General features: G+C 48.6%; 1 pseudogene; it reads right to left on the bottom strand.

The window, feature by feature from the left end:
- Positions 1-8,494: 8,494 nt before the first annotated feature.
- On the bottom strand, positions 8,495-9,918 carry LOC123096430 (peroxidase 2-like; annotated as a pseudogene).
- Between the last annotated feature and the right edge of the window lie 1,849 nt (positions 9,919-11,767).

Below are 11,767 nucleotides of genomic sequence, written 5' to 3'. Positions count from 1 at the left end.
TATTGAGAACCTCCTTGTGAAGCAGCTTTATGTATGTCATCACACGGTCCATATTGTTAGTCGTGTTCGATGAAACCCCTTACGTGCTTGGCTTTCTACTCCTGCCACCACCTTTCCGTTTAGATTTCTTCGTTTCTTCATCTGGGACAGTCCCTTCACGTGCTACCTTAGCATGTCTGTACTCTTCGCTAACACAATTTTCAAGCTGTACAACAATAAATAAATAAATAAAATAACAACTATAGTTAATTACTATGTGCAACCAATAAGGACTATACTTATTGACTTACATTGCCGGTGCCACGCCCGTGCAAGTTGTCATAGTTGTCTTTCTTTTTCCCTTCCGTTTCTGGCCAATTAACCATTAGTGGGTATTCACGAGGCAAAGGATCAAATGTATCCACACCAATTGGCTCAACTTTTTCCCAGTATACATACTGCATGCATGATAGTAAACACAACTAGTCGGACACATAGATCACATAAAAAATATATGTACATACAACTATTACGAAATGACTTGTACCTGAAGAAGAGCCAAGTTCCCGATAGGCCACTTGAATTTTTCAAGATCTTCCACCGATTTTTTAATAGCATCCATGCACACCCTCAACGTGAAATCGTTCCAATTGTATGACTTGATAGCGTTCACGTCCTCCACCATTTTGTAATAACGATAAGGAACAAACTTGGTGGATTGTGGTGCTAAGAATGTACTCATAAGAACCAGTACGACCCTTCTCACAAAATCATCATCATATGACTGAGTATCAACAATATTTTTTATCAACTCATCGATGAGGATTAGGCCTGTTCTTTTGTCTAGAAACCGATTCGGAACCATTTTTTTGGCATCTAGTTGTACTGTTGCTATCATGCTACTGACATCATCACCCTCGTTACGTAGCCCGAATATGTCATAAATATCTTCATTAAGCACACTGATGCCGTCAGTATTTGGCCGAATAATAAATTGCTTTCTAGTATGTCATACGTTGTAATCATAAATTCCAATAAATTTTTCCTTATTTTCACGGAAGGAATTCTCAACATACAGTCCAAATTTGTGCCACGTAGCATCATGCGTTGTCTGGGTGTGAATTTTCCCACCAATTCACACCACTTCTCAACCGAGCAGTACACATCTCCCAATTCTTGCATTCTAAATAAGATGCCAGTTATCTAACTAGTTACGAGATTCAAAAAAGATTACATATGGTTTAATACCATACCTTCCGGCGTCTAGACGAGCACCGACAGCCCCCGTTGCCAAACCCCACCCGGTGTGGGTTAGTCGTGGCAGCCGCACGCCCTCTGCCCACACGAGCGCACTGGCCGACGGCCCGTCCTAGGGTTTAGGGTGCCGGAGAATTTGCCGAGACGGCACGGCCGGGCCTGAGATCCAAGTCGCGCGCGCAGATGACGGATTGTATGGCCGCCGTCAGGCCGGCAGGGAAGGGAGTTTGGACGGCCACGGTGGTGCGACCGTCGGATCGGGGACGGGTGAGGACGTGCGTGGAGGCGGCGGGGCTATGCGGTCTTGGGGCGAGGTAATGGCGGCTTGGTTTCCATGCCATGCACGCATGTACGGCGTCATCGACGTGGTCACGCCATAGTGGGCCACTTGGCCGTCCCGTAAAACTACCGCCGGCTGGCCCACGATGCATTTATTAAAAACATGCATTGTAGTTTAATTCCACATTGCTAAGCCGGCGCGTCGTTGACTCCTTTATATAATTTTCTTTCGGTCAATGCATAAACATCTCAGTTCGTGGGACTCTATTTGGAGGATATGCAGGATGATGTGAGTCTTCACCTGCTCAGAGCTTGTGAAGGTTCACATGGATCATGCATATTCTTCAAAAAGAGAGCCATTATCTTTGATGTTTTTTTAACGTCAGAAATTATATAATGTCAAATCTCTTTAGTATTAGCTATTTTATATCTAACAAAGAGCACGAACGCGGCTATATAAGCCGGTCGTGGCGTCCCTCGGCGCGCGAGAAGGCAAAAAAATAGTGATGCAAAAAAAACAGCCCAACCGGTTGCAGGCCGCAACTGCGCGTAATCGGTCCAGCCCGATCAAGCCGGGCGGCGAAACGGCCGCCTTTCAGCCCAGCTACGGCCTGCAGCACAGTCAATCGGGGCAGTGGGGGGACGGGGCGGGAATTAGAGGAGTTCGAAAGGGAGGTGGGAGGCAGGTATATAAGGCGGTCGCGGCGTCGTTCGGCGGGCGAGGTGGGACTAAACTTTAGTCCTCACCCCCGCCGACCCTGCCCCCGCACCGCGCGCAGAGTCAATGGGCCGGGCCATGCACGCCGTCGCGCACTGTCACTGTGCCGGCCAATGCAGCAGCCATTCTAATTTAGTCCCACCTCGGCAGCCGAATGATGTCCACACCAGTTTATATAGCCGCCTCCGGTAGTCCATGCATGGTCATATCTTATATTGTGATATGGCTCTACATAACTGCCCGACAGTACATTGTCTGTTAGTGAACTGCCCGGACAGTTAGGTAAAGTCACATCACAGTATTAAATATGTTTATTTTGTCATTTTGTTTATTTTTTTAACTTCAAACGGTAAACAAATTTTTTTTAAATATGGTTCCCAACTACGATTTTTTTAAGTCCGTCAAACGTCACGACACTTTTTCTTCCACATGTTGCTATCACCATCCACAGCACCCATGCTAATTCGCGTATTTTTTCGGCGCTCGGCGCATTTTCTAGGGTTTTCCAGGTCGAAAATCGCAAAAACACTGTCCGGACGTGACGCATTTGTGTCTGTTTTCGTTTCAACCTTGCGTGGGGGCCTTGGCCGTGCCCACATGTACGCACACTTTGGTGTAATTGCATGCATGCCATCACGTAGCCCTAGTGCAACCACCTACCTCTCGGTCTGCCGGGGAGGGGTTCCCAACTACGAGTTTTTTTCTACTCCGTCAAACGTCACGACACTTTTTCCACACGCACCCATCGGCAGGGCCATCATGCCTGCAAGTTTTCATAATTTTCCGGCACCGTATGAATTTCCTATGGTTTTCTCCGTAAAACGCACCGAAAACACTGACCGGGCGTGACGCAACGTGCGTTTGGTGTCCGAATTCGTTCAACTTTTGCGTGGGGGCCTAAGATGGGCATGCCTACTGCATCCCAAATTTGGGTGACTTTTCGTGCGTGCCACATCGTACCTCCCATGCAACCGGCACTGATCGGATATGAACAATGTCAGCCCCGAATTGCGTTCTCTTTTCTTACTCAGTCGGTGGACCCCTAACCTTTTCCACACGAACCCATCAGCAGGGCCATCATACCTGCAAGTTTTCATAATTTTCCGGCACCGTATCAATTTCCTATGGTTTTCTCCGTGAAACGCATCGAAAACACTGACCGGGCGTGACGCAACGTGCGTTTGGTGTCCGAATTCGTTCAACTTTTGCATGGGGCCCTAAGATGGGCATGCCCATTGCATCCCAAATTGGGGTGACTTTTCGTGCGTGCCACCTCGTACCTCCCATGCAACCGGCACTGCTCGGATATGAACGATGTCAGCCCCGAACTGCGTTCTCTTTTCTTACTCAGCCGGTGGACCCCTAAATTTTTTCACACGCACTCATCGGCATGGCCATCATGCCTGCAAGTTTTCATAATTTTCCGGCACCGTATGAATTTCCTATGGTTTTCTCCGTGAAACGCACCGAAAACACTGACCGGGCGTGACGCAACATGCGTTTGGTGTCCGAATTCGTTCAAATTTTGCGTGGGGCCCTAAGATGGGCATGCCCACTGCATACCAAATTTGGGTTTTCGTCCGTGCCACCTCGTACCTCCCATGCAACCGGCACTGATCGGATATGAACGATGTCAGCCCCGAACTGCGTTCTCTTTTTTTATTCAGCCGGTGGACCCCTAACTTTTTCCACACGCACTCATCGGCACGGCCATCATGCCTGCAAGTTTTCATAATTTTCCGGCACCATATGAATTTCCTATGGTTTTCTCCATGAAACGCACCGAAAACACTGATCGGGCGTGACGCAACGTGCGTTTGGTCTCCGTGAAACGCATCAAAAACACATTACAAAAAACTCATTATTCTTACTTATAAATTAAAAAAACAACACATTATTATTATGTAAACACATTTAGCCGTTAATGCAATACATTACAGTACTAAACTTTGCATATATTTTAAAGATATTTTAGACATTAATTAACATTACATAAATATTAAAAATTTAATTACTAATCTACACAAATAACTTATTACAAAATTCATTACAAAAAAACTCATTATCAATTAATATCAAAAAACTCATTATTGTTTTAGCAATTACTTATAAAATACTCATTACTTTTTCATAAAAATTTAAAAAAACAACTCATTATTATTATAAGTAATATAGTTAACAATTCTATATTACGTCTGGTTTTTTATTAATTATAGAATTACTGTATGCTATAAGCCAGGCATAAATAACTAAAAAAATTAATACTATTTTTTTAAAACAAAACAAAAGTCTTGACTGTGCGCGATGGCCCAGTGACTGTGCGCGACGGCGCGCCTGGGCCGGCCCATTGAGTGTGCGCGCGGTGCGGGGGCAGGGTTGGCGGGGTGAGGACTAAAGTTTAGTCCCACCTCGCCCGCCGAACCACGCCGCGACGGGCTTATATACCAAGCTCCTACCACCGTTTCGAACTCCTCTGATTCCCGCCCCGCCCCGCCTCTGTCCCGTTGGCCTATGCTGCAGGCCATAGCTGGGCCGAAAGGCCGGCCCTTTCGCTACCCGGCTTGATCGAGTCGGACCGATTAAGCGCAGTTGCGGCGTGCGAGCACAGGTGGGCTTTTTTTCATCAATATTTTTTTTCCTTCTACGATTCACGGAGCAGGGAGAGGTGGAAGGGGCGCTTTTTTGTCCCACCTCGCACGCTGAGGGACGCCAGGACTGGCTTATATAGCCGCATTTGAGATATTTATTGAATTAGGTAGTAATAATGTCATGTGACTTTAACTAAAGTCAACTGACATTATTATTATCTTATTTTTTAATATAAGCTTGTCAATTCGCGCAGAAATAACAATAGTAAAATTTTCATATGTATATTTTCAACACGAAATAAATTCCCTATTAACTACTCTTTTTAATATAATTACTTAATAAATTTTGTATTAAGTACTGTTTTTAATTTAACTACTTAAAAAATTATATGTCAAGTACAGTTTTTTATGAACGGTCGTTTCCAAATTATTAGTTATATCAATAAACTAATTAATAATTTTTAATAAGCTGCAAAATGTTAGGCATTTACACAAAACTCATAAAAAATTAAAAAAATACTGATTATTTTTACCTATAAATTGTAATAAAAAACACATTATTCTTACTTATATATTAAAAAAAACAACGCATTATTATTATGTAAACACATTTAGCTGTTAATGCAACACATCACAGTACTAAACTTTGCATATATTTTAAATACTATTTAGACATTTATTAACATTACATAAATATTAAAAATGTAATTACTAATTGACAGAAATAACTGATTAAAATATTCATTACAAAAAAACTCATTATGAATTAATTATCAAAAAACTCATTATTGTTTTAGCAATTACTTATAAAAAACTCATTAGTTTTTTGTATAAATTTTAATAAACAACTCATTATTATTATAATAAATATAGTTAACAATTCTATATTACGTATGGAGTTTTATTAATATTATTTTTAAAACAAAAAACAAAAAAGTCTTCGACAGCATGCATCGGCCGGCACAGTGACAATGCGCGACGGCGCGCGTGGGCCGGCCCATTGACTCTGCGCGCGGTGCGGGGGCAGGGTCGGCGGGGGTGAGGACTAAAGTTTAGTCCCACCTCACCCGCCGAACGACGCCGTGACCGCCTTATATACCTGCCTCCCACCTCCCTTTCGAACTCCTCTGATTCCCGCCCCGTCCCGCCACTACCCCGATTGACTGTGCTGCAGGCCGTAGCTGGGCCGAAAGGCCGGCCGTTTCACCGCCCGGCTTGATCGGGCCGGACCGATTAAGCGCAGTTGTGGCCTGCAAGCACAGTAGGCAATTTTTTTACCATTGTCTTTTTTCCTTCTATAAATTTTTCTTATAATTGTTTTTTTCCTTCTATCATTATCAGTAGGATGCATGCCAAGTTTTTTGTATTTTTCATCACTTTATGAATGTTCTATAATTTTTCCGAATATGTCGACAAGTTGGCCTCCTTCTCCAGACCCCGTTTGGGCAGGACCGAAGGCCCCGTCTGAAAGGAGTTTTTTCCGATAGCCTTCAAATATACCCACATTTTTTTATACTGTTCCACCATCATCATTAGGATGCATGAAAAGTTTTTTGGCTTTTTTATCGCTTTAAGAATTTTTCAGAGACCGCTCGAGTATGAGTGAAGGCCCCATGCATGCGTAACCGAGCACTGATTTTTCTCGTAACGTTGAAATGCATGTTTCCGTTTATTTTTTGAAGTTGCACGACTAACATCAAATTAAACATACGTTTTTTTTCCAGATAAGCCATTCCAAGTTCATTCATAATTCAAACTACCTTACATAACACTAAACATAACCGAGCACTGCTCTTACATAACTTAGATCGAAATTTAAATAAAAAGGCGCCATACCGCCCGTCTCTCCTTCATCGCCGTCGCCGCCATCATCGCCACCGTCGTCGTCGTCGTCGTCGTCGTCGCTGAAATCCCACCAGTTGTCTTCCCGCGCCTGCTGCTCCTGCACCGCCGCTATGGCCGCCAGCCGCTCTCGTTCCTCACGAGTGGCCGCCGCCGCCGCCTCCTCTGCCGACTGGGCCAGCACCGCAAGTAGCCCTGGCGTGTCGTCGGGGTCTCTCTCTTGCGCGAGGGCGGCCTGCGCCGGCGGGATCTCGACCAGCGCCGGGTCAGGGGCGCCTGCTGTGCCGGGGCAGTGGGGGCGGCTGGAGGTGGGCCATGGCGGCGGCGACCATGGGAAGTGCCGGCCTCGCCGGTAATGTCCCCGACGGTGCAGCCGGCCGCCGCATCCCTGAACGCGCCGAGGACGATGTCGAAGTTCTTCCCGCGCCACCACCTGCGCCGGGCCCTCCGGTTGTAGCGGCCGCCAGGGAACGCGTGGAGCTGCTGCCTTGTCGGCGGCGGTCCCATGGTGGGGATGCCGTCCGCCCCGATCCGCCACGGCCGCGGCACTTTGGCTGCCGGCGGCACCATCACGCCGTACCGTGCCAGATCCTCCGTGTCGTCGACGGTGAGGCTCAGCGGCCAAACGCCGGTCGGCCACGCGCCCTCGTCGGAGTCATTGGAAGACATTGCCGGCGAGGAGAGGGAGATGGGCGTGCGAGGACAGGAAGAGAGATGGGCGGGGCGAGGGAGATGGCATGGCCTGCTCAGGGCTGGCGCGGACTTTTATAGACGGCGGGGGAGGGAGGTGGGCGGGCGAGCCGTCGGTGGCGCGCGCCCCGAGGGAGAGGTGGGCGGCTGGCGGCACGCGCGACAGCCGTGCCGTGTGAAAGCGAGGCAGCGGCGGCGTGTGAAGGCGCGACGCGGCAGGCGAGGCATCGGTGGCGTGGGAAGGTGGCGTGACACGGCAGGCGAGGCATCGGTGGCATGGGAAGGCGGCGCGACGCGGCAGGCGAGGCATCGGTGGCGTGGGAAGGTGCGGGGACGGCACGCGCGACAGCCGAAGCGCTGGTGGCGTCTGAAGGCGGGCGGGCAGTCGCCGCAGCGGCGGCAGCCGACCGGTCGCGTCAGCTGCCGGCCCGAGGCGGAAGGCGCCCGGTCGCCGCACGCGCGGCAATGGAGGGCACGGACTACGACGGCAGAAGGCTGGCGGCAGGAGATCGGCCACGAGCAGTCAACGCCGCAATTAGTGCACAGTTAACTGCACGACCGCACCACGACCACACGTACGCCCCCACCGACACGCCCTGCATCTGACATTGTGGGCCCATGGATGCTAACGGCTCGGCTCGGCTCGCGTCCTCACAGCTGCCAAGCGGCTCGGCTCGTGCGGCAGCCCCGTATACACAGGCGCGCGGGGGGTATCGGACGCGCGGGGGTATCGGCGTGGACGCGCGGGGGAGGGATTTTTTTTACATAAGACGATCATGCCTCTGACAGCGAAGGGGTATGGGCAGATCTTAGTCCTTGATGTGTTTAAGGAGGGTGTACCGAAGCTGACTGGGAGAGAAAGGGAAATGCCACATGAGCAGCGATTGGACAAAACCGGCTGAGTCAGTAGCGAAACCGTGTCACCTCTCCACCAGGACGAAAATGACTAGTCTGGAGAGTTCGTGGAGCAGTCTGTGGGGTTTGAGAGTCGAGGGACCAAAGTGAAATGGGTTGAGGGAACAAAACTGGGCGTTTCCCACTTTTGGAAGCATCCAAAATCTTTCTCTGATCAAAACGCTGCGTGCATCACTTTTATTATTTCAACAAGGAACATTGACTTGCAATTAGACATGCACCCCATATACACAATTCTGTAGCTTGGTAAGAATTGAACTAAGGAATAACCAAAGAAAAGACGACAATGATGAATGCCAAAAAAAGTGCGCAGTGAAAGAATCGCCAAAATTTACAACATGAACTCACTTGCAGGTTGAAGCAAACAATTGAGATCGAGCCATGCATGCACGTACATGCGCAGCTGCTGTATTGCTCCGCTTAATTATTGAGATATTAGTAGTGGTTGATGGCGCGGCAGTTCTTCCTGATCTGGCCCTGGTAACCGGTCTTGACCTCGATGCCGGCCATCTTCACCATGGCCTTCTCGAACCTGTCCTCCCACCACCCGGGGATTTAGGCGTTCTCCACCACCATTCTCGCCGTCTCCGCCGACGTCATGAGCGCAGCGTCAGAGGTGAAGAGCACCGTGTGCGACAAAACGATCTTGTAGTACTGCCTGCCCAGCTTGTTGGGCGTCACCACGTCCTGCATCACCGTCGGGTCGTTGCCGCCCGACGTCGCGTCGGCCGGGCACTGTCCCCTCAGGAACGCGGCGAGGCCGCCGTTGATGTCGGAGGGGGTGTTGAGGCGGTCGGAGACGAAGGACGAGCAGTGGGAACGCCCGATGGTGTGCGCGCCAGAGAGGACGACCAGGTCCTCCGTGTTGAGGCCCTTGATGACGAAGCTAGCGACGAGGTCGCTGAGGTTGAACGTCGGCGGCGCCAGGAACTTGAGCGGCTCGGAGGCGTTGGAGAAGGTGCCGTCGCGGCGGCCGGACGGCATCTGGAAGTTTACCTTGCCCCTGCTGAGGATGCAGGATGCGTCACGGGCCGCAAAGGCGACGATGTCAGCACATGAGACGACGCCCGGGCAGGCCGCCTCGAATCAGCTCGAAGCCGCGTAGGGTAGGGTCGTTCGGCGGGCTGAGTTTCTCCGGCGTCGGGCTGAACGGGGTCGGGTCCAGGAGGACGGAAGCATCACAGCCCTAATAATCATCAGCTCAACGAGATTATTCGAGTCTGACTAATCAGCTATGTACGTACAAACGTATATGTTTGCAAATTCGTTAGTACCTCGACGAAACAGTCGTGGAAGAGCATGCGGATCATGGCGGCGCCATTGCCGGGGTTCTGAGAGATGGCCTTCTCCATGACGCCCTTGACGACAGCCTCCGCCTGGGGGCATTTGTCGTGGTAGTAGCCGATCTCCAGTGGCCAGAAAGGGCTGGCCTGGCACCCCACAGCGAGGAGCAGCAAGGCACAGGCCACCAAAACGTGTGGCTTTGCAGCAACAGCCGCCATTTCTATTTCTTCGAAGCTAGCAGCTTGCGTGCTTGCTTGCTTGACTAAGATGAAGTTATCTACCTCGATCGGTGGATATAGGAAGAGAGAAGTGTGAGAAGTTGTCGATCGGTGGAGAATGCTTTATGTTGATATACCTCGAGCAGGAAGCTATCTACTTATATAGGTGGACACTCGAGGACCTAGCTTGTCCGAGAATATATGCACATATATGTTGGCATGTGCTTAAAATTAACAATGATTATCTTGGCTTCTTTGGAACGTTACTACACCGGGTTGTTGCCACCGATCGTCATTGAATTCGCTGCTCCCACCGAAAACTAATCAAAGGGCGTCTTGGGGATGTTATATCATACAGCTAGCTGTTTACTATATGAAGCGGCCATATGCATAAGCTGGAGCTAGCTATTTCGAAATAGCTGGATCGAGGAGCTGATTGATGCAGCCGGCTCCGTGTTTCTTTCTTTCCTGTTTTGTGTATACGATACAATACGATCCACCGTACCAGTGGCAGATGGGGATGCCTGTTTTCCCGGTCGTTGAGACGTCACATACGTTAATGAAAGAACGTTTCATGTGTGCTTCGTCTTCTTCTTCTTTTTTTGGCGAGGATAAAGGGAGCTTTATTGCAAATTCATAGAGTTATAGTTGAGAGGCTACAAGACCTCAATACAAGGTGGAATTGCACGAAGCCAAACAGCGGTGGCACGCTCCATTCGGCTATACTTCACCAAACAATCGGCAACTCTATTTTGTGAACGACTAAGTTTCTGAGGTAAAAACTCCCTACTACCAGCTAAGTGTAAAATCTCCAAGACTAACTGGCCATAAGCTGACCGCCGCAAGGCACCCGAGGACAAGCACGACAGCGCTTCAGAGGAATCTGACCGTAACACCACCAGACAGTTTGAATGTTGGATGGCAAGGGCCATACCTTGCATCATCGCATGAAGTTCGGCCTCCAATGGATATAGCGGTAAGCCGCAAATAAGATCACCCCCTCGCTGTTCCTTAAGACCATCCCAGCCGCCACGGCTCCATCCTCCCGGTTGCTACGAGCCGTCAACAGACAAGGCCACCGTACCCTGCACCGGAGCCGGCCAAGGCAGCACAGGAGCAGGACCCTTTAGACACGGCATCTCAAGGGAGACCGTTGGCATTTTCCCTTTGATAATATCATCAGTTGAATACTTGCCGACGAGGTTGATGGATTTGTAATAACAGATTTGCTATTTCACATCTAGATGTGAAATAATTATCTCACATCTAAGTCCACAACCACAGGATCAAACTGCTATAAGATTTGTGCAATTGACAAATAACCTGGTAGACTGTCTCCCGTGTGTGAGTCTGGGCCATTTTTGTCCGCTTAGTCCGTTTGTAGATGTGCCCCCGTGCCTGGGCCTCAGGCCTTTTTATTTTATTGTAGTCATTTGTTTTTTCAGCAGTTGGCTGCGTTTTCCTTTGCAAGGCTGTGCTATGACTAGGACGTTTTTCTTTCGTCTGTGTCAACTTCCATTCCACACTCTGTCATTGTCTTTTTGTTTGTTTTCGTTTTTATTTACTCTTTATTTTTTATTTCATTTTAGTTTTAAATTATGAACTATATTAAATTTATGATATTTTGTTTTTGTTACATTTTGTGTTTTAAGATTTCCGTTCCTTTTTTATTTTCCCTTTATTTCTTCTTTATTTATTTGTTTTAAATTCATCAACCTTTTTCACTCTATCATCCTTTAACTTTAATTATTGTGCAAATATTTATTGCGGGTCCTTTTTGTCTTGCGGGGCCCGTATCATGCAGTCTGTCCGGTGTCTACTTGTCGACATGTTCGCACGTGCGTCTTTTGTTGGATCGTTTTCACGGCGCGATCGGGGCCCCCCATTTTCGGATTGGTTTTGCTAGTTTCATCTAGATGAGAGTTGACAATGTCTAATCTGACTTGTATATGGTCGGATACACATGTTTCTGAATCGTGCTCGTTATTTGCAAAAAA

Source organism: Triticum aestivum, chromosome 1B, assembly GCF_018294505.1.
Source record: "Triticum aestivum cultivar Chinese Spring chromosome 1B, IWGSC CS RefSeq v2.1, whole genome shotgun sequence".
In the NCBI taxonomy this organism is placed as follows: Eukaryota; Viridiplantae; Streptophyta; class Magnoliopsida; order Poales; family Poaceae; genus Triticum; species Triticum aestivum.
The sequence above is the reverse complement of the archived record's forward strand: the minus strand, read 5'-3'. Positions and strand labels throughout refer to the sequence as shown.